The following is a 22515-nucleotide window of genomic DNA, read 5'->3' on the forward strand; positions in this document are numbered from 1 at the left end:
TTTTTTCTTAATTTTTTTTAGCTTCATTGAGGTATAATTGACAAATAAAATTGTATGTATTAGGTTGTACAGTATGATGATTTGACATATGGATACTTTGTGAAATGTTTACCACAATCGGGTTAACTAACACATTGAGGCCACATTTTATCACTATTTGTTTTTCCCTAGAAGAAAAGATACTAGAATTCTCCCTCTTTATTCTTTGTCTCTGTCTTGGATCTCCCAGGGCCGCTAGAGTCTGCATTTTGTAGAGAAGAATATCCTCCCAAACTACTTACTCAAAACCGATACTGTAAGTCATAGCTTATGTAAGACACAAACTAACTTTAACATAGACAGTAAAAAGAAGGAAAAGGAGAAGAAAAAAAAGAGAAAAACAGTGAAAGAAAAATAAAATAGCAATGATCTCTGACGTGCATTCTTTTCATTTTCACAAAACTTATAACTTCATCCATTTTGGATTGACACTTTCATTGCCTCTTAAATGCAGTATTACGCATTTTCACCCATGTCAAAGATGACCTCAAGCTACCACCCGGTGAGGTTTGCCTGTTTATCACTACAGAGCGGAGGATGGGCCTGACCCACCGTCAAGGTCTGCATTATGCTGTAGTTGTGGGGAAAACAGTTGTCACCCCACCTCGCTTCAGGTACACTTTTCAGTCTTGCCAACCAAGTTTCAGATTTGGGGACAGTCCACTCATCTTCTGTGGCCACCACAGAAAGGTCTGGGGAGAGGTGGCCTACCCATTGGAGGGCGTTCTCTTGGCCAGTGGCTGACTGGCAGAGACAGTAGCCACCTCCTACTGTAGCCTGGATACCAGTCAGGGTTCTTCCCCTCCCTGGACTCAAGGACGGCAGTTCCTGGAAAAATCGTGATTAGGAATTTTACAATATATTTTATCAAACTAGAAGAAAGTCTATTTTCAACACACTTTCAGGACCAGAGTGTCTGGAGCAGGGGATCCTCTGAAAATGAAGTCCCCAGCTTATTGCCTTTTTTATATCACAAAACAAAACTTCTCATGGTGAAAAGTACAGATGAAGAAAAGCAATAAAAATTAAAAACCTTTTATTGTACCTACTCAGAGATAAACGTGGTTAATACTTTGGTATGTGTCCTTCCAGAATATTATCTGTGTGAACATACACACATACACGTGAGAAACTTTTTTCAGACATGAGCTCATTTCCATTAACAATATAACGTTAAGTAACATCTTTTCAAATCAATAAAATAGTCTAGTGCATAATTTTCATGGTTCTTTTCCAATAGCTTTAAAACATGCTCAAGTCTCTTCTGTCTTAAAAACCTTCCCCTATAACATACCTAGGTACCATTCTTGATGTCCAGCAGTTACCACCTTAGCTGTCTTCCCCTTCAGAGAAAACTTCTTGAAGAGTTATCTACCCTTCCCCCTCAATTTCCAGTCTGTGGCAATGTGACTTGTGTCCTCATCAGCTACAGAAACTGTTCTCATCAAAGTCACCCATGACTTCCTTACTGTCAAAGTCTATGAAAACATTGCTCCACGTCCTTTGCTTAACTTTCTGGAAGCTTCTGACGTTGCTGACTGCTGTCTCTCCTTTGAGGTTCTCTCTTTGGCTGTTTTCTATATTCTTCTGGGTTTCCCTGTACTTCTCTGATCACCCCTGGTTGGCCGTTGGTGAGGGATCCTTATCCCTTAAATATTGCTTTTCCTCTGGGCTCTGCCTAGGCACCTCTCTCGCTTGCCTTATTCTCTCTGGACAGTCTCACACGTTCCTGCGGTGTCAGCGCCCTGTGTGTTGATGATCCCCACTTCCTTCCCTGTGGTGCAGACCTCTCCCCTGAGCACCACACTCACGTACAGAACTGGCCCTTGGATGTGGAACCAGCTGCAGGTTTCACAGGCATCTCAAACTCATCCTTTAAAAGTAAACTACTATTTCTTGCTCTGTGTGCCCCTAATCTGCCCCTCCTGTGTTCCCTGTCTCAGTGAATGGAAGCATCATTGACCAGTCATCAAACAAGAACCTGGTTGGGTTTGAGACATCTTGTACTCCTCTTGTTCTCCACCCAAATAATCATCAACTTTTCCCTATCTTGCCTCTAAATAACACTTGGATCTACCCAATTCCATTGTCATTGCCACGATCCCATTTCAGGCCCTTTATATCTTGCCTTTATTCTAAGAAAAAATGATAATATTTTGGGTATATTTGATTAAATAAAGTATATTATTAAAATTAATTTCTCTTGTTTTTTCCTTCTCTTTATATACATATATATATATATATATTTTTTTTTTTTGCTGAGGAAGATTGGCCCTGAGCTAACATCTGTGCCAATCCTCCTCTATTTTGCATGTGGGACGCTGCCACAGCATGGCTTGATGAGTGGTGTATAGGTCTGTGCCTGGGATTTGAACCAGCAAACCCTGAGCCACCAAAGTGGAGCATGTGAACTTAACCACTATGACACTGGGCTGGCTCCTTCTTCTATTTTTTTTTTTTTTTGAGGAAGATTAGCCCTGAGCTAACATCTGTGCTCATCCTCCTCTACTTTATATGTGGGACGCCTACCACAGCATGGCTTGACAAGCGGTGTGTAGGTCTGCAGCTGGGATCCCAATTGGTGAACCCTGGGCCACTGAAGTGGAATGTGTGAACTTAACTGCTGTGCCACCCGGCTGGCCCCCATTCTTCTATTTTTAATGTGGCTACTAAAAAAGGTAAAATTACTTCTGTATCTCATATTATATTTTTATTGGACAGCACTGATCTGTACCCTAACTCTCAAGCCTCTTTTTGTATTACTTGAATTTTACTTTTTGAATGCTCCTGAGCTTAAAAAGTATTGGAATTTAATTAATCCATGGTATTATTTGGGGTTAACTGGCCCAATACTAGTTACAACAGTCCAAAGTTTATTACACCTTATTCTGTCCTCCCTTTCTTCCTTCCTCCCATCCTTTCCTCTCCAAGTAAAAATGCCCTTGTCCATTCATATTCTCTTCTGTGCTATAGTCTAACTCATGTAGGTTTTATCATGCAACATAGTGACTTCCTTACCTGTCTGTCTTCCCTTCTAGACTGTGAACTCTTAGTGGCAGGAGCCATATCTTAATCATCTTTGCATTCCCAGACCCCAGTAGGTGCCTGTCACATAGTAGTGTCTCAATAAATATAGTTTGAGAGTGTGACTCTAAACAACCAGAGTCCTAAAACTTGAATTAATTCTTCCTATGAAAAAGTATTTGTAGTTAATATTTTCCCCCGAAAATGAAAACCTTTTTTTTACTTGTAAAAGAAATATCTGACATACTTTCAAATAATGCAGTCATATAAAATAGAAATTGGCAGTCCTCCGGAAAAGCCCAGTGTCAGAATTACGAACTTTATCACAGAGTTCAGCATTACCGTCAAGGCACTCTGGTTACTGGCCTCTAGGGGGCAGACTTGAGCCGACATTAAGACAGGACATGCCGGGCACAGAGAAGCCTCAGTGTCTGCACAATGACAGTCACCACCTCTGCTTTCAAGCAGAAACGAGAGGACCGCAGCATTTCCTATCAAAACGCTCAAAGGTTGGATTTAACATTAAATGTAGGGTAATTTTTATGACTTATTAATGTATTTACAGGTACACATAATGGAAGATAATAAACTGGTTATCTCCATGGGGCACAAACGGAGAAAGAGGGCTTAAAATACTGTGCAGATGATTTACATTTGTAAAATGGGGAATTTTAAATTGATGAAGGGAGAGAGAATGAATTCTAATTTTCTGTCTTTGGAGTTTTTAACATCCTATTTTAACCTTGGATTATATAACTCTATTTTGGCTGAGTTCCTGCTATAGCTTTGGAGCCAGTTATCATATGAATTGTCTGAACACAGTTCTGCCCCATCTGCACATGTGGAGACATGAAGAAAAAAACAATAGTGAATGGGAGCCCTTGTGCACTGTTGGTGGGAATGTAAACTGGTGTAGCCACTATGGAAAACAGTATGGAGGCTTCTCAAAAAATTAAAAATAGAAGTACCATGTGATCCAGCAATTCCGCTTTTGGCATTGATCTGAAGGGAACAAAAACCACTAACTTGAAAACATATCTGCACCCCCATGTTCATAGCAGCATTATCTACAATAGCCAAGATATGGAAAATGCCTAAGTGTCCACTGATGGATGAATGGACAAAGAAATTGTAGTATATATGCATGATGGAATATTATTCAGCCATAAAAAAGAAAGAAATCCTGCCATTTGTGACAACATGGATGGATCTTGAGGGCATTATGCCAAGTGAAATGAGTCAGACAAAGACAAATACTGTATGATCTTGCGCATGTGGAATCTAAAACACACAAACACACACACACACAAAATCAAGCTCATAGATACAGAGAAAGGATTGGTGGTTGCCAGAAGCAGGTGTGTGTGTGTGCGTGCATGCATGCACATGTGGTATTGGTGAAGGGCATCAAATGGTACAAACTTCCAGTTATGAAATAAATAAGTCCCAGGGATGTAATGTATAGCATGGTGACTATAGTTAATAATACTCTATTGTATATTTAAAAGTTACTAAGATCTTAAAAGTTCTCATCACAAGAAAAAAAATTGTAACTGTGTAGTGATACATGTTAATTAGCCTTATTGTGGTGATCATTGCACAATATATACAAATATCAAATCATTATGTGTACACCTGAAACTAATATATGTCAATTACATGTCAATAAAAATACAAGCAAATAAACAAAAACACTAGTGAGCTGTGGACCCCTCTATTTTTACCAGCCTCTTTCCCCCAGCTTGTGCACACATGTGATCCCGCAGCTCCTGCGTGGCTTATACTCCAGACTGCCGCCACGCTTTGCTTTGGCTCATGACCTCTGAGTTTCTCCCTTGCTTGCTAATTGCCAGGATTTACTTGTTCATTCAACAAGATATTTTGACTGCCTGTGCTGTGCTGGGGAGACAACAGTGAGCAAGACAGATAAAAACCCCGTCTTCCAGTAGCTAACGTTCCAGTGAGGAAGACAGAGTAAACAGAAATCTACACATCCCTTCCCCAGAGATAACTTGTTTAAAAAAAAAAAATACCTTGTCACTCTCTAGCTTAAAGACTTGGTGGGCTCCTCATTATTTACAGAATTGAATCAAAACCTTTTAGCATGGCATCAAATACCTCTAGCTGGCTTTCAAACTTAATGAAGAAGACATTGTTTCAAACTCTTCTCACCTCTCCCCTCTCTTCTCCCTCCTCAGTATTCTGGGCACGATACATCCTTCTTCATAGCACGTTCTCATTGCTATTGTGTAAATTGCCTTCAAGTGTTTCGGTGGAGGGATAAGTGTAAACAAATGAAATCTTCATAATGACTATTGTGTCTGCCTGTTTAGATTTTCCACTTGGGATGGGCACTGGTGAGCCATTCATTACGGGGTAATAATAATGTTGTACTGGTCATGAGCCTTTTTAACACAATTAAGGAGCCAACCGATTACTTTCCAAGGAATCTCCCTTCCGTCTCTGAAATACATCTCTCACTTGTGATCAGTTAATTCGTGTTTAAAGGATGCTCACTACATTCTTATAAACCAGTGGCTTTATTTCTCACCTCTCAGTTTGTAAACATAGTAAGATAATGACAAGTTACTATTTCCAGGGAAGTGCAGGAGCAAATAGAAAAAAAAATGTGAAGGAGGGGGAATGAGAGAAACAAAATCAGAAGAATTTTAAAGGCCATCTGATCAGTGAGTCCTCAGGACGTAACATACAATATGATGACTATGCTTACCGCTGCTGTATAATATATGGGAAAGCCGTTAAGAGAGTAAATCCTAAGAGTTATCACAAGGATAAAATTTCTTTTTTCTTTTTTTCCCATTTCTTTTTATTGTATTTATATGCGATGATGGATGTTAACTAAATGTGGTAATGGTTACACAATATATGTGTCCATTGTTTATGCTGTACAACTGAAACTCCTACAGTGACGTATGTTAATTCTATCTCAACAAAACTGGAAAAAAAATAAAGATCATCTGATTAAAGACTGTAGTGTCCGAATTCCTAATTGAGTCAGGAAGTCCCTCTGCAATGAACGCCACGTGTGTTCCAGGCTTTTCTTGATGATTGCCATGGCTGGGAAGGCAGCCTATTTATTGCACTAAAGCTGTTGTAGTTGAATTGCTGTCATCCTGCCTCTACCTGCCTCCCTCCTCCGAAAGGTCCTTTCTCATCCCGAACCGCTACCTCCCTTTCGGAAGAGCTCCATCCACAGGAGCCAGTCTCTTTCTTTCCCTCTGGTACCCTGCAGCAGTCTCCTTTCTCTCCTGAATGATGTCAGCACAGTTCCCGGAGCTGAGTGCTCCTGCCTTCCTCTGCGTCTCTGGTCCCAGGGCGTTTCCTCAGGTGAACTTTCTGTGCCATCATCCATCATGTCTCACAGAACCTGAGTTCCACAGCCTCATCACCCTAAATGCCTTCACATGAAGCTCTCTAGTTTGTCAACTTTCTGTTTAAAATATGGCGTAACATTGTAATAAAAGTGTTAATGAGGGGCTGGCCCAGTGGTGCAGCAGTTAAGTTTGCACATTCCACTTCGGCAGCCCGGGGTTCAACGGTTAGGATCCTGGGTGTGGACATGGTACCGCTTAGCAAGCCATGCTGTGGTAGGTATCCCACATATAAAGTAGAGGAAGATGGGCACAGACGTTAGCTCAGGGCCAGTCTTCCTCAGCAAAAAGAGGAGGATTGGCAGCAGTTAGCTCAGGGCTAATCTTCCTAAAAAAAAAATGTTAATAAAAATAAGAGGCCATTTAAAATGATCAAATTTGCAGATGTTTAAAGGAATTAATTCTCAGAGCTTGGAGAGGGTGAGATGCAATATTAAAAGTAAAAATTTGTTCAACTTTTTTTTGACAGTAATTTGTCTCAAGAACATTGAAACTGTTACTACTAGTTGACCTGGTAAATTTTCTTATAGGAACCTATCCTTAAGAAATAACAATTGTGGGATAAAATTTTTTTGCATAATGATTTTTTACGGCATCATTTTATTTAAAAACACCATTTGAAAACAGCTTTGTTAAGGTATAATTGGCATATAATAAACCGCCCATATTTAAAGTGTACAATTTGATAATTTTGTCTTTTTTATTGTAGTTAAATATTCATAACATAAAATTTACCGATTTGACACATTTTGACACATGTATATACTGGTGTCCCCTTGTAAGCCCTCTCTCTCTCTCCTTCCAATAACCCTCCCACCTTGCCCTTGGAAAACCATCCTTTTACTTTCTGTCACTATAGATTAATTTACATTTCCTAGAAATTTGTAAATGGAATCATACAGAATGAGTTTTTTTGTCTGACTTCTTTCACTCTGCCCGGTTATTTTGGGTTCATCTATGTTGATTATTGCTGAGTATCCCACAGTCTGGAGGCACCACACTCTGTTTATCCATTCACCTATTGATGGACATACGGGCTGTTTCCAGTTTTTGGTGATTACAAGTAAAGTTGCTGTATACTTCATTGTCTGTCTGTGGACACATGCTTTCATTGTTTTATGGATGGATTGGAAATGTATGTTTAACTTTTTAAAACTATTAAACTGTTTTCCAAAGCAGTTGCACTATTTTGCATACTCACCAGCAGTATATGCGAATTCCACCCGCTGCACATCCTGACCAGTGCTTGGTGTGGCCAACCTTTTTCATTTTAGCTGTTCTAATGGATGTGTTATAGTATCTCATTGTGGTTTTAATTTTTCATTTCCAAAATGATTAATGACATTGAACATCATTTTATGTACTTATTTACCATCAGTATATCTTTTTTTTAAATGAATTCTGTTCAAGTATTTTGCCCATTTGAAAAAGCTGGGTAGTTTTTATTTTTTTAAGAGTTCCCTATATATTCTGGGTACAAGTCCTTAGCAGATACGTCTTTTGCAAATACTCTATTCCAGTATATGGCTTGTCTTTTCATTCTTTTAATAGTGTTTTTCAAAGAGCAGAACTTCTTAATTTTGAAGTCCAACTTACTGTTTTTTTATTTTATAGATTGTGCTTTTGGTGTATTTAAGAAATCTTTACCTAACCCGAGGTCATAAAAGATTTTCTGCTATGTGCTACTAGTTTTAGTTTTTATGTTTAGGTCTATGATCAATTCAGAGTTAATTTTTGCTTATGTTGCAAAGTATGGACAGGTGGATTTAAAAAAAATTGTTTCTTTTTGCATATGAGTACTCAACTGTCCCATCAATTTGTTGAAAACTCTATCCTTTCTCCACTGAATTTCTTTGCACCTTTGTCAAACATCTATTGAGCATATACATGTGACTCTATTTCTGGACTTTCTACTCTGTTTCATTGATCTAATCCATTATTTTACTTTGAAAAAACCTTTATTTTTTAAAGGGTATACTACATGTTGATTGTTGAAAAATTGGAAGACAAACAAGAAGCAGGTAAAAATCACCCAAAACCCATCTACTTAGACAGAAGTGTGATTAATATTTTGTCAACATTTTTTCCAGTCTTTCTTTTATAGGCACTCTTTTCACAGCTTTGTTTTGGTTGGTGTTCATATGTTATTTATTTTAGATGCTTTTTTGGTAAATAGCATATAGTTGTGTATGCATTAGTGTGTGTGTGTTTTGTCTACTCTGACAATACGTCTTTTATTTGGATCGTCTGGTTTACTTTCATTTAATGTAATTACCGATATATCGCTGCTTAAATCCACCATATTACCATGTGCTTTCTATTTGTCCCACCTTTTCTCTGTCCTCTTTTCTCTCCTTTATTGATTTCTTTTACTTTAGCATTTTCTACTATCCTATTTTCCCCTTCTCTTGGTTTGGGAGTTGTTGGTGATGCCTCTGGCGCCTTCTGTCACATGCCCTTAGTCCACTTCCGATTTCCAGGGCAATTTAGTAGAGGATCCCTTGTGAGCTCAGGCTGACCTCAGGGGAACAGCATCTCACCCCAAGGACTCAAGGTGGATGGGTTCACTTTTGGCCCCAGGGACTTCTCTGATGCCAAAAGAAAGCAAGTACAGTCTGGAAGAGAGGGGAGTTAATGCCCTCAGGGGCAACTCTCAACCAAAGGAGGGGAGGAGCTGGTGACTAACGCTCCAGCCTGCCGTCCTTCAGGGGCACAATTACGGGAAGCATTCTGTAGGCTTCTCTGGTGGTCCCTGGGCATGCTAGTTCCTGTTAGCCACAGTGGTGACCTTGGTAACACATCCTATTAATGGCTCTTCCTCCTTCCTTGTCTTGCTCTCTCAGCTCCCTCGCTCCTGCTTCCTGGGATCACCTAGCGGTGAACTATCTGCATCCAAGTTCTGACCCCAGGTTCTGATTTTTTTGAGGGAGGGGGGAACCCAATCTAAGACATGTTACTGGAGATAGAATTGGAAAACTGGTAATTAGGATGGGCCTCTGGATTCGGATCACTTGGTGAGATGACAACAAGGATTCCCTTGCTATGGAAACGGGGCAGGGATCATTTCTGGTGTGCTCCAGCATCACGATTACTCAGAATCTTACCTTCATGCATTGGGATGAGCTATAAGTGGAAGAGGAAACCCTAGGTGATGTAATAGGGACAGACAGGATTAGGAGAATAGATTATAAGAATTTAGAGTCAATGGGCTTTGGTTAATTGCCTTGAATGCCTCAAAGAAGAGAATGGAAGGCTCAGTTCAGCCAACTGTCACCTCCGTCCAGGCTGTGAAAGCCAGAAGGCCTCAAAGGCAGTGTTTAAAGAGACCCTCATCACTTGCAGGCATCAGCAGATGGTGACAAAAATCAAGCCCTAGATTTAGCAGAAAGCATAGCAGAGCTGCAAAGGAGACTGAATAAGTAGCCTTGATACATCTCCTGTGCTAAAGCCAGAGCTCTGACCAAGAAGTGGGTTCTGAGACCTGTGATGGAGATACTGGAGTGGACGTGCTGGAGAAGCTTGGGCTGCCTGATTTCCCGAAACCCTGGAGGTTGGCAGAGGCAGTGCCTTTTGTTTGTTAGAGGAGAGTAGTCTCACTTTGCCTGGTAACCATGAGAGACCCCCAGAAGCGGCTGCTTCACAGGGCGGTGTTCATCCTTCTCAAGATTTGCCCCCCTAGAACTCACTGCCTCTAGACGGATAGTCTAAGTGGAGAAATACAGTTCTGTCACCAAAATGAAATACCTTGCTTCCCAAAAGATTTTCAGCACCCAGCTAATCTGAACTAGCAGGAACCAGGCGCGTATGTGAGCACTGGAGTATATGTGGTGAAATAGAAGCCCAGACAGGAAAGAGTTGATGGATGTGGTACCGCTGTCCTGTGACTTAGAAGTTAGTGACCTGGCAAGGACACTTGGAGTCTGCTCTGACAGCCTGTTGGAATGACTCCTTAAAGCTTGGGTATGACAAAGATTCATAATAAAAGAGGTGGAAATGCCAGAACTGCCCTGACAGAGTATTGAGGAAGGTATCAGAGGGCTCAGGAAGTGGGGGATATTAGAGTGGATTTATTATATGAGACCAGAGGATCCATCCCTTGATCGTGTCACCCAAGACAGCCCAGAGGACACTCCATTCATCAGGTAATAAGAAATGCTCTGGTAAGAGGGTGAGCACTTGGTGTCTTTGAGAAGCAGTGGCCATCAATGGTAGGCTTGGGTTGATGGTAGGTGATACTGCCATAGTGCTGGGCTCCCTAAAAACAGTGATAAGATTTCAGAATATGAGACTGCAGGTGGGACACTAACCTCAGATGCAAGGTGAATTTAATGGCTGTAATGGGAAACAAGGTCAGAGTAGCAACCAAAGTCCTTGACTGGCAGGGAACTGTGGTGATGGCTGATAGACTATGGTGTTCCCATCAAGAACTGTGAAGATCCTGAGCTTTTACCCTACACGTAAGCCAACAAGTTCGTCTGCCACAGTGTCACAGATGATGACAGAGGACATGAGACTGTTGAAGCAGAGACAAAGGACAGTTTATTACTCACAGTAATAACAGCAGCTGGAGTATCAGCATTTGAGCTGGTTCCCACAACCCCAAATCCAATAGGATGAAAGCCAGCTAATGCCTGAACATATGGTGGGTTCCTGAGCTTAGAAAACCCCAATATTTTATAATGGGTTACAAGCAAACCTTTCCAATTTCTGCTCTGGAAAGGAGATATTATCTTTATCATTAAACAAAAATGCCCTCTGTTCTGGAAGGAGACATTATAACTATTTTCCAAGGCTGTTTACTCTATAAATATTCTTGAGAAGATAGTCTGGAACAAAGGCTGTCAGTTCTTCTGATCATAAGACATGCAGAAACTTGAGACATCCATGGAAAATCATCTCCCAAACAATATCATCCCTTGTTTCTATACAGTCTTAACTTGGAGCATATTTTCCACAAGAATGCCACTCCATCAGCCAATCTGATTAATCTGACCACCAAGGACTGAGACCAAATCTGTTTAATTTGTCCCAGATAGCATTTAATTAAGGCTACCATAAACAGGAATCCAAGCAGCAGCATTGACCTCAAACCTGCCTCCCTCCCAACCCAGCGTCCTGGCTTCAACCTGCTGAAGAACTCTCATAAACCAGAGTTTATGGGAGTCATAAACCAACTCCCAAAATCAGAGTCAACCTTAGAAAGCCAAGTGACTTTCTCTTTAAGTTTCTGGGTTGACCTTTCCAGTTGGCCCAAGGCAAGACTCTAGATTCATGATTATTCATGACTGCACAGACTTTGTCTTGGGCCTGTAACGAGACAGCCTATCATCCTTAACAATCCTGACCACTGGTTTGAGGCTGACCTGAATGCCTTAGAGGACCAAGGTAGTGTCCTTGATTACTTCAGCTAAAGTAAAGAGTACATCTTCCAAGATCTTTTCTAATTGGATGACTCCTGAGCAGGGAAAACTGCCAGCAGCGTTGCATAAGTAATGAGTCATCTATCCCTCTGGGAAGCTTCTCCAAGTAACCAAGTAGTATCATTTTTGAGAGATCTCCTCAGTGGTCTGAGAGGTACACGATCTGCTGTGGTGTTTGTTTAAACATTTGTAGGTCTCTGATGATTATTCCTAAAATGCAACTCATTGTGTTTTTTGGAAATAGGCAAGTTAATCCCGGGCTTCCACTTCAAGCAGTAGAGTCCTGGGGATGCACATGGTGTCCCTGGAAAGACCAGGGTTGTTGGACAATTGTTGGGGCTGCTCAGGGAAGTCTGCATCAGAAGATGGATAGCGCCCCCAGTGTGGCCCCCTGGTTAGTTGGTAAGCCTGAGGGTTCCCAGTTAAGGTAGAACAATTGAGGCTAGTCCCTCAGGTAGTCTTTCCAACGTGTCCTGTTTGTCCATGCCATTAGCCAAGTGGCATTTCAGAGATGTTGGTAAGTGTCCTGTGGGCAAGGTATGGAAGCTGGAGTCATGCTTTCTGTTTCCAATAGACTTTTTGGTAAGGTTGAGGGGAACAGCTATTAAATTGTGGTCAGAGTTGTCTGACAGGAGATGACAGACCTAGAGTGTCACCTAAAATGCTTGCAACAGTTTGGGAGAGTTGCATCAAGGCATCTTCCCTGGGGAAGGCAAAGAGGCACCCAAAGACAAAGAATGATTATGTTCCCCCTACTCCACTGCAGGTCCTGGGTTCACTGTGTCCCTCCTCAGGTACCAGGCTTTTGCTCTCCCTTCCCCTTTACAAAATCAGTGTGTCTGTTCCAGGAGCTATAACCTCACCTCTTTCCCAGTCACATCCACATCTTTTGTCCAGAGGGTTAGGCACAGCCTATTGCAGGAGGACTCGGTGAGTAGTGTACTCAACCGAGTGTTCACTGTCCTTAGGATCTAGGACCATGTCAAACCAGCAAGAGAATGCAGGTGGCTCAAACCAGAATTAAATCTGGATCCTATAGGCCCACCTTTGGCCAAGCTGCCATTTGGAGGGTGTGCTATTAGGGGGAAAGAATGGTCAGGGCAGAATTCTAAATTTTCAAAAAGCTTCTGTAGAACCCTCCACCTCTTTCATCCAGAATGTGACCCAGAAAGACGCTGAGAGGAGATGGTCCCTTCAGGAGAGGGCTGCATCCAGTGACCAAACTGCTGTCCCAAGTTGTGCGGACCAGGAAGTGGTGAGGGAGACAGGGTCAGAAATCTTTTCCATAATTAAACATTTTATTTTGAGATAATTGTAGATGCACATACAGTTGTAAGAGATCATACAGAGAGAACTCACGCACCCTTTGACCAGTTTTCCCCAATGGTAATATTTTGCAAAATCATCGTACACTCTCCCATCCATATCCCATGGATATAGTTAAGCTACAGACATTTCCATCACCACAAGGATCCCTCATGTTGTCCTTTTATAGCCACACTCATTTCCCTCCCACCTCATCATCCCCATAACCCTCCTCGGCAACCATGAATCTGTTCTCCCTTTCTATAATTTTGTCATTGCAAGGATATTATATAAATAAAGTCACAAAGTAGGTATGGAAAGCATCCAGTCTCTCACATTGTGTGACATCAGCTGTGGGGTTTTTATAGGAGCTCTTTATCAAATTGTGAATGTTCTCTTCTGTTCCTCTTTTTCTAAGAAATTTTATGGTGCCGAGTTTTGTCAAACGCTTGTTCTACATTGATTGATAGGTTTGTGTGATTTTTCTTCTTTATGGTGTCAATATCATGGATTACATTGATTGATTTTTTAATATTGAACAAGCCTTGCATCCCTGGGATAAAACCCACTTGGTCATGGTATAATTATTTTTATATGTTGCTGAATTCCATTTGCTAATTCTTTTTAATGCCCTTTTTCTTTCTTTTTTCTTTTTTTGTAGGGAAGGGTTCACCTGGGCTAACATCTGTTGCCGATATTCCTTCTTTCCTTCTCTCCCCAAAGCCCCAGTCCATAGTTCTGCACCCTACTTGTAAGTGCTTCTAGTCCTATGTGAGCTGCTGCTGCATCACGGCTACTGACAGCTAAGAGGTGTGGTTCCGCACCTGGGAACGGAGCCCAGGGCCATCAAAGCAGTGACAGCCAAACGCAAGGCCATCAGGGCTGGCTCCTCATTTGCTAAAATTTTGTTAAGGATTTTTGCATCTATATTCATGAGGGATACTGGTCTGTAGTTTTGTCTTTTTGGTTGTGTTTGGCTTTGCATCAGTCATACTGTCTTCACAAAGTGAATTGGGAAGTGTTCTCTCCTCTTTTATTTTCTGGAAGAGATTATGTAGAATTGGTGTTAATTCTTCCTTAAACATTTGGTAGAGTTCTCCAGTGTAGCCATCTGGGCCTGCAGATTTACTTTTTTGGGAATATTTAAATTATGAATTCAATTTCCTTAAAAGTTACAGGGCAATTCAAATTATTTATGTCATATTGGGTGAGTTGCAGTAATTTGTGTTTTCCAAGGAATTGGTCCACTTTATTTAAGTCAAATTTATGTGTGTAGAGTTGTTTGTAGTATTCTCTTATTTTCTTTTGGATGCCTGCAAGGTCTATAGAGAGATCCTCTATTTTGTTCCTGGCATTAGTCATTTGTGTCTTCTCTCTTTATTTTCTTTGTCAGTTGTGCTAAAAGTTTGACTATTATATTGATCTTTTCAAAGAACTAGTCCTTTCTTTTCACCTTATTATTGCCTGATGATGGTGGAAGTCCAGGATCCCATTTGGCCTTTGCTGGTGTGGCTACGGGCAGAGCCACAGTTCTTTTTGTGGTGTTTGGCTGCAGTAGAGCCAATATTGTCTAAAGGTTTCTTTTTGTCTTTCTCAGCTCCTCCTTTCTGGACCTTTGGTGAGAGAGAATAGGCTTTTGTTGGGTTCCACGTCTGGGTCAATGAGATAAACAGAAAACTCAAGGAACTCGCCATCACATCATTCCTTGGGTCCTTAGATTTCTGGCCTCTCTGTAGTCTTCTTTCAACCTTTCAAAGATTTCTTATGCTTGTTTATATATAAAGTCAGGAGCTATAGTTGTCCTAGCAGGAGAAGCAGGGAAAATTATGTCTACCCCATCTTCTTGCAAGCAGAAGTCCCCAGAAATCTTTTTTTTAGTAGATTTTTTAAAAAAGATTTTTTATTTTTTCGTTCCCAAAGTCCCCCGGTACATAGTTGTGTATTCTTTGTTGTGGGTCCTTCTAGTTGTGGCATGTGGGACTCTGCCTCAGCGTGGTTTGATGAGCAGTGCTATGTCCACGCCCAGGATTCGAACCGAACCGATGAAACACTGGGCTGCCTGCAGCAGAGCACGCGAACTTAACCACTCGGCCACAGGGCCAGCCCCTTTTTTTAGTAGATCTTTGAGAAAGCTGTTCCAGTGGTCAATAATGTCAGAGGCCTGTCAATGGTAATGAGTCTTGGAGAGTTGATCATAAACCTTGACTATCAGCCCATTGTTGAAAAGCTATTTTGATAAAAGGTGCACCATTGTCAGATTACAAATGTTCTAGAAAGTCATATTCATAATTAACGTCACGGGCCAACTCTCCTTTGTGAGTTTCCTTGACTGCCAGAGGGATTGAATGCTATTAATCCACTCACATATTTTCCTACTTGGTGAGCAGGGCCCTGAATTTTGGGAGGGTGGAGGTATGACGACATTGCAATCAGGGTTATAGAGACCGAGGTGTCTGACTAGTCCGTTGTGGTGGACAGACTCTAAGTCGGCCCCCCATAATATTCACCTTCTGGCTTTTAGGAACTGTAGGGCCTGAGCCTAGACTCTAGGAGGGAAGGGCAACTGTGGGCTGACATCCAGAGAGAAACTGGAGACTCAGTCCCACAGCTGCAAAGAAATGAATCCTACCAACAACCTGAGGGAGCTTGGAAGCAGATGCTTCCCCATTTGAGCCTCCAGATGAGAAAGCAGCCTGACAGACACCTGCATTGCAGCCTTGTGAGACCCTGAGCAGAGGATTCAGTTAAGCCATGCCTGGACTTCTGACCCTGAGAAACTGTGCAATGATAAATGTGCGGTGTTTCCATTTACTAAATTGGTGGTAATGTGATACACAGCAATAGATAACAAATACGAACCAAGAGCTCATCATCTACATAGTGAAAGTTTTGGACATCAGAAGGTAGAGGCACTCACAATAAATTCTGTCTCACCTCCTCCTGGCAAAAGGCAGGTGCATTTACCTACCCATGGGGCAGTACTGCAAACGTGTATTGGAGACCTCTGCGACAGGCTGGGATAGGCTTCCCATTTGAAGAGCATGGGTAGCTTTATCTGAAAATGGAGATAATTATATCTACTTCATAGGTGGTTGGAAGAATTAAATAAGATAATGTAGGTGAAGCTGTTTAGTCCAGGACCTGGCACCTTTCACGGTGTGGGGCCCAATGACTACAGCTCTTGCCATCTTAATATTTCAAACGCGGTCACGTTTCTGTCAATATCCTCAAATTATAATATCAATTATTTGCAGACTTCAACTAGTCAACTAAGCAGTTGATTTCCCCAGGATCGTTTGGTGCAGTCTTGTCTAAATTCTCACAGAATCAAAGAACATTCTCCTTTTCCTACAGCTACCACCACCCGGCAAAAAACCCCAAACCAGCCGAGTCTTCCAAAGAGCTCCTGTAATCATCAGAAACAACCACCTTTCTGGTTAATAAGGACTCCAATGAAGGGTTCATTATAAAGTTTTTCCGCCAACAAGAGCATACTGTCCCCATGCAGCAGGGTTTTGAAGGTTTTATTGCTGTCTCCCGGGAGAAAGAGGGGAGAGCGAAGTCCTGAGGCGTGGCCTGAAGGCCCTTTGGGGGCGTGGGCATCCTGGAGCCCCAGTCCCTTCCCCATGGAAATGCAGGGACTTCAGCGAGCCTTGGGCGCGCCTTCATTTCCTCCCCAAAACAGATTGACATCATCCTGTTTAAACAAAGCAGCCTAACGGGCTAACAGGATGGGCACAACACGGGCCAGGCAGGGGCAAGCCCCGGAGCGGGTACCCCTCTCTCCCGGCCCCTCCCGCCGCGCAGAGTGCCACATCAGCGCCGCACTTCCAGGTTCCTTCCGAGGATGGAGGACCGAGCGGCGGGCGGGGCGGGCTCAAGGCCGAGGAGTGGCGGGCCGGCCGGCCAATCGGTCGTCAGCGAGCAACCGCGGCCACCAATGAGCTGCAGCTTCGGAATGCCGCGGCCCGGAGCTGGGAGCCCGCGGGGGACCAGATGAGGCACATCTGGACAGCTGCGCCCAGGGACTGTGCGGCCCTTCGCGGCCCGACGTCAGCTGGGCACGTCCCCCACGTCCTCTCCTTCCAGCCTCTCTTATTTATTTGTTTTCCCGAAGAAGCAACCAAGGATCCAAGCCTAAAACTTTGTTCCCCCTAAAGCGAGACGGGGCCAGATCCTATCCAACACACAGTGTAATTTTCATGGGGCTTTGAGATCAAAAGACCAGAAACAGCAACAACAAAAGCCCAGTCGCTGTCTGATTTAAAACTGGCAAAGTGGGAAAAATAAAGTGTTGAGTAGACAGACCGAGTTGGGTAAGTTGGATCCGTGCTGGATATCGCATTTCTCCCGCTGTAATCTCTGTCCTGAGTCTGCCTTCTCACTGATCTTCTCTTCATCAAGGGGACAAATATGGCTTGCTGCCACAGACTGCACAGACCCTCGGCTTCCTTTTCTTGTGCTTCGCTATTTTAATTTAATTTAATTTTTCAGTCATCTGTATGCTATTTTTAAGTTTCCTGGGAACAGAAATTTAACTGGTATCCTGTTGTAAGCCTCTCCTAACTTCGAAGTTGAACCTACTGATAAATTTATGTTTCTGTTTTCTTTCTGTGAGAACAGAGTATACATTTGTAAAGCTGAAATCTTTATCCATCCCCCGCTCCTCGACTGTTTTGATAGAAGATTGAGAAAATTATCTGGCTTATTAACAAAACTTTTGCTTCCGTTAATAGGATGTGTCATATTAAATTATTTAAAATCTGAATTCTATAGGCAATTGCTGTTTCACTTACATTTGAATGCAGTTGTAACCCAGGTATATCTTTTCTATATTCTCCTATTCACAGTGGGAGGTCCACTTCCTTTATGATTGTTAAAAAACATATTCACCATGTGCTAGGCCACTGTATACAACAATGACCTTGTACTCGTCCGTGAATCCCATGGTCCTATCAAAACTACGCTCAGAGCGATTCTTAGATGTTGACGCCTGCAGATAGTTCTGGTCTCCGGTTCAGGATGGCCAAACGGAAATGATGGTGAATACTGAGCCAGGTGAATGACCTGGGGCCCATTCCATTCGGACGTCTATAATTCTTTCTGAGCAATGTTTTGAGTTTGAGACTTTGTCATATGTTGTTTACTGTCATGGCGGATCTGGCCAGAATTGATCTTTAATTCCTGGCTCATGGCGCAGTAGGTGGGAACCTGGTGCCGTAATTGCAAGTTGCCGAGTGTGTTTTTGATCCAGGAAGGCAGCGCGTACAACGGGTGGAACAGCTGAAGTGGTTTTCAGGGATGCAGGGTTAGAAGGAGCAGTATTGCAGGGAAACAAGATGAAGAGCCAGCCAGCCTGGTTCAATTCACAGCCCCACTGTCTGACCTTGGGCGGGTTACGCAGCCTATCCATGCCTCCGTTTCCTCCTCTGTAATGTGGAGATAATAGCACCCACCTCCCGGGGTTGTGTTGAGGACTAGGTGAATTAGTGTATGGTAGACGCTTAGAATAGTGCTGGCACTTAGTAAGTCTTTGCAGTTGTACTCGCTCTTCATTGCCTTCCTTCCCAGCTTCCCTGCTGCTCCTTGGTTTTCCCAGCTGCCGTTCTGACCTCTGCAATGTATAAGGGCGTAAAGGAGTGAGAGTCTTAAGAGAGGAGTGAGGTAGAACTTATCAAGCACCTCAGAAAGATCTAGAAGGTTCTGGGAGTGCAGAAGATGGTAAGAGGACTTCTTATTGTAGGATGGCTTCATGGAAGGATTGGCATTTCTGGAAAAGGATTTTGTCAGACAGTTGGATTGAGGGGAAAGCGATCACAGAGCAGCAGGTGGCAGGCATTCTAGGAGGAAGAGAAGGCATGGGCAAAAGCCCCAAGGCTGGAAAGTGCAGGTCTATCCTGGGGACACTGGGTTGTGGTGCAGGATGGTCTGTGAGAGGCTAGTGGGTGGAAAGGTTGGGAAGGTGGGAGAGGTGGAGAAGATGGCATGCAGAGCTGATGTGGAAGTGGGGGACAGCGTGCTGAACGGGCAGCAGTTACATAAGGGAGGTGTTTCTGGAATGATCCCTCTCTGGGGTCCAGTCTTCACTTCTTGCCCAGCGTACCCTCCCCATCTGCTCCACTTCTGTGGCCTCCCTGCTCCTGCGGCCTTCTGTGGCCTGCAGGTGTGTGGGCAGGGCTTGACAGACAGTCTGGGCCCCACTTTTGGGCTCGCTTTGTGGGGGCTCTGTTGGAGTTCTGCTGAGGTGGTCTTGAGTTCTGGGCTATGACCAGGTGACTTCTCAGAAACAGGCCACGTCCTAAAGTCTTTGACGTGGGTGTGATTGTTGCACCCCTCCCCCACCCCATACACACACGGGGTGTGCAGAATAGCTTTCTCATCCTGCTGAGAGAACCGTCCATTCACATGTTAATACTTACAACTTTATAATGCACAATTACTGAAGTAGTTAAGACCTGTAATGTGCCCCAAAGTGCAGAGTCAGTTTGGAGATCTCTTGCTTTCTCTTCCTTGGGGGCATCGTGCTGTGTCAGAGAGAACCTGAGCCAGGCTCTGGGGCTGCTCTGACCACCTTTGCAACTTCCTCCGGCAGGACATTGAGCCGTTATGGCCATCTCTGGGCCGTAGTCTGTAAAATGATCTCCCAGGTCCCTCTCCTTTGGGGGACCTTTTATTCTCCCTCGTGCCCGGAGCAGTCTGTGGCTTGTAGATGCCTGTTTGATCTGTCTATGGCTAACATTTTCTGACCACCTAATGCATGGCAGACATTGTTCTGAGGGCTCATGTAAGACTCTCAGCAACCCTGTGAGGATGGTACCTATTAGCTGAGGAGACAGAGGTGCAGGCAGATTAAGAAACTTGCCCAAGGTCACATAGTGAACAAACGGCAGATGCAGATAGAGCCAGCGTAACTCGTGAGCCCGAGCCTTAGCGCTAGTCTACCCTGCCGTAGGAGTGCTACAGCTGGGCTGCTCTTCTTGCTGGGGGAAGCTGAGAAGTCCACGGAAGAAGGACCCTTGGAGGGGGAGAAGACGTGGAGTTGGTAAAATTTCCCTGGAGGGCCCAGAATACCAACGTGAGTCTTGTCTACGGGATGTGCCGTGCATGGGGCGGGGGACGTTTTATTTCTTAGATGGAGCTCGGTGCGCACCGGCACTCTGTCTTTCCATCTGGTCCGAACAGAACCACTGTAGTCCCTGGACTTGTGTAGACATCCAAAACTGACAGTCGAATGATTGTGTCCTTTGAAAAACTGAAACAGAGTGTATGGGAGACAAAAGTAGTGGCTTCCCCTTCATTTACCTGCTTTCCTCCCATTCGACCCCCCGTCCAGAGGTGGCCCTTGTTAACAGTTTCGTCTGTATCCTTCCAGTCCTTCTCCAACAGTCCGCTCATGGGTATAGATCTAAACATAAATAAAATTTAAAAATATAAATGGGAACACAGTATTTTTATTTCAAAAAAACAGAGGAATTATGAAATGTTCCAAGGTTTGTGGAAAATGGGGCACATGCCAGGTAAACAGTCTGCTCCTATTTCTTGGGCGTCCTGGTTTCTTGTCTTATTTCTGGGATGCTGTGGTTTTGGGATAAGAACTTCTCATGGTGAAGGTCAATGTAGGGGTGTTTTAGGTGTCCTGTTATTAGTCGCACCCAGGCTGGATTTGACACCTTCTTGGGAATACTTTAATTGTTTTATGTATATTGAATCAACTTTAAAATATTGTTTGAAAAATATTTTGATTTGCTTTTTACCTCACTGCCGTAGTGTAGTCACTCATTTCAGTAGAGCACACACGAGGCACACAGACTCCGAGTCAGACTGAGAGGCTTTCCACCCCGGCTCTGCTTCTTACTGGTACCTTGAGCAAGTCGCTCTCTCTATCTGTAAAATGGGGGTATCCATAGTCATTAATTGAGAAAATCAATATAAAGCATTTAGCATTGTGTGTGCAATGTAGTAAACCTATGCATGTAAGCAATTCATTTTTTTCTTGTGGTAAAATAAGCATGACATAAAACTTGCCATTTTAACCATTTCCAAGTGTACAGGTCAGTGGCATTAAATACTTTCACATTATTGTGCAGCCATCTCCACCATCCATCTCCAGAACTTTTTCATCATGCTGAGACTCTGTACCCATTAAACAATAACTCTCTATTACCCTCCACCACAACTTCTGGCAACCACCGTTCTACTTTCTGTCTCTGTGAATTTGACTACTCTATGGACCTCATATGAGTGGACTCATATAATATTTGTCCTTTTATGACTGGCTTATTTCACTTAGCCTAATGTCTTCAAAGTTTTTCTATATTGTAGCATGTGTCAGAATTTTATCACTTTTTAAGGCTGAATAATATTCCACTGTAAGTATATACTACATTTTGTTTATCCATTCATCTGTTGATAGACATTTGGGTTGTTTCCATCTGTGATGGTTAATTTTTTGTGGCAATTTGGCTAGCCCACAGTACCTAGATATTTGGTCAAACATTATGCTAGATATTTCTGTGAAGGTATTTTTTAGGTGAAGTTAACATTTAAATTAGCAGACTTTGAGTTCAGCAGATTACCCTCCATAATGTGAGTGGGCCTCAGCCAATCATCTGAGAGCCTTGATAGAAAAAGACTGATCTCCCTTGAAGAAGAGGGAATTCTGCCAGCAGGCTGCCTTTGGACTCAAACCGCGGCCTCAGCACTTCCCTGGGTTTCCAGCCTGCTGGCTTACCCTGAAGATTCTGGACTTGTCAGCCTCCAGGTGCTATACATATCTCTCTATCTATCTCCTGTTGGTGCTATTTCTCTGGGGAACCCTGACTAATACACTATCTTTTGGCTACTGTTATGAACACTGGTGTACAAATGTCTTTTGGAGTTCCTTTTTCAATTCTTTGGGTATATACTCAGAAAATGGAATCACAGGACCATAAAGTGATTCAATTTTTGGTTTTTGAGGAACTACTATGCTGCTTTCCACAGCAGCTGCACTACTTTTGGCTCCCATCAGCAATGCCAGGGGTTCCAATTTCTCCATATCCTTGCTAACATTATTATTCTGGTTTTTTTTTTAATAATAGCCATTCTAACAGGTGTGAGGTGGTATCTCATTGTGGTTTTGATTTGCATTTCCCGGATGATTAGTGATGTTGAGCATCTTTTTGCGTATTTATTGGCCATTTGTATATCTTCTTTGGAGAAATGTCTATTTAGCTCCTTTGCTCGCTTTTAAGTCAGGCTGTTTTTGTTTTTCGTTATTGAGTTGTAGGAATCTTTAAGTATATTCTTGATATTAGCTACTTATCAGGCATTGATTTGCAGATATTTTCACTCAT

General features: G+C 42.8%; 1 protein-coding gene across 1 annotated transcript in view; it reads left to right on the forward strand.

Annotated features, from left to right (window-relative positions):
- The first annotated feature begins 17234 nt into the window (after positions 1–17234).
- Positions 17235–22515, forward strand: part of TMEM45A (transmembrane protein 45A) — a 77248-nt gene continuing 71967 nt past the window's right edge. Inside the window, exon 1 of the transcript XR_006888208.1 lies at positions 17235–17496. The gene's annotated coding sequence lies outside the window, so the exon portion shown is untranslated. The remainder of the gene's footprint in view (positions 17497–22515) is intronic.

Source organism: Equus quagga, chromosome 4, assembly GCF_021613505.1.
Source record: "Equus quagga isolate Etosha38 chromosome 4, UCLA_HA_Equagga_1.0, whole genome shotgun sequence".
NCBI classification, from domain to species: Eukaryota; Metazoa; Chordata; class Mammalia; order Perissodactyla; family Equidae; genus Equus; species Equus quagga.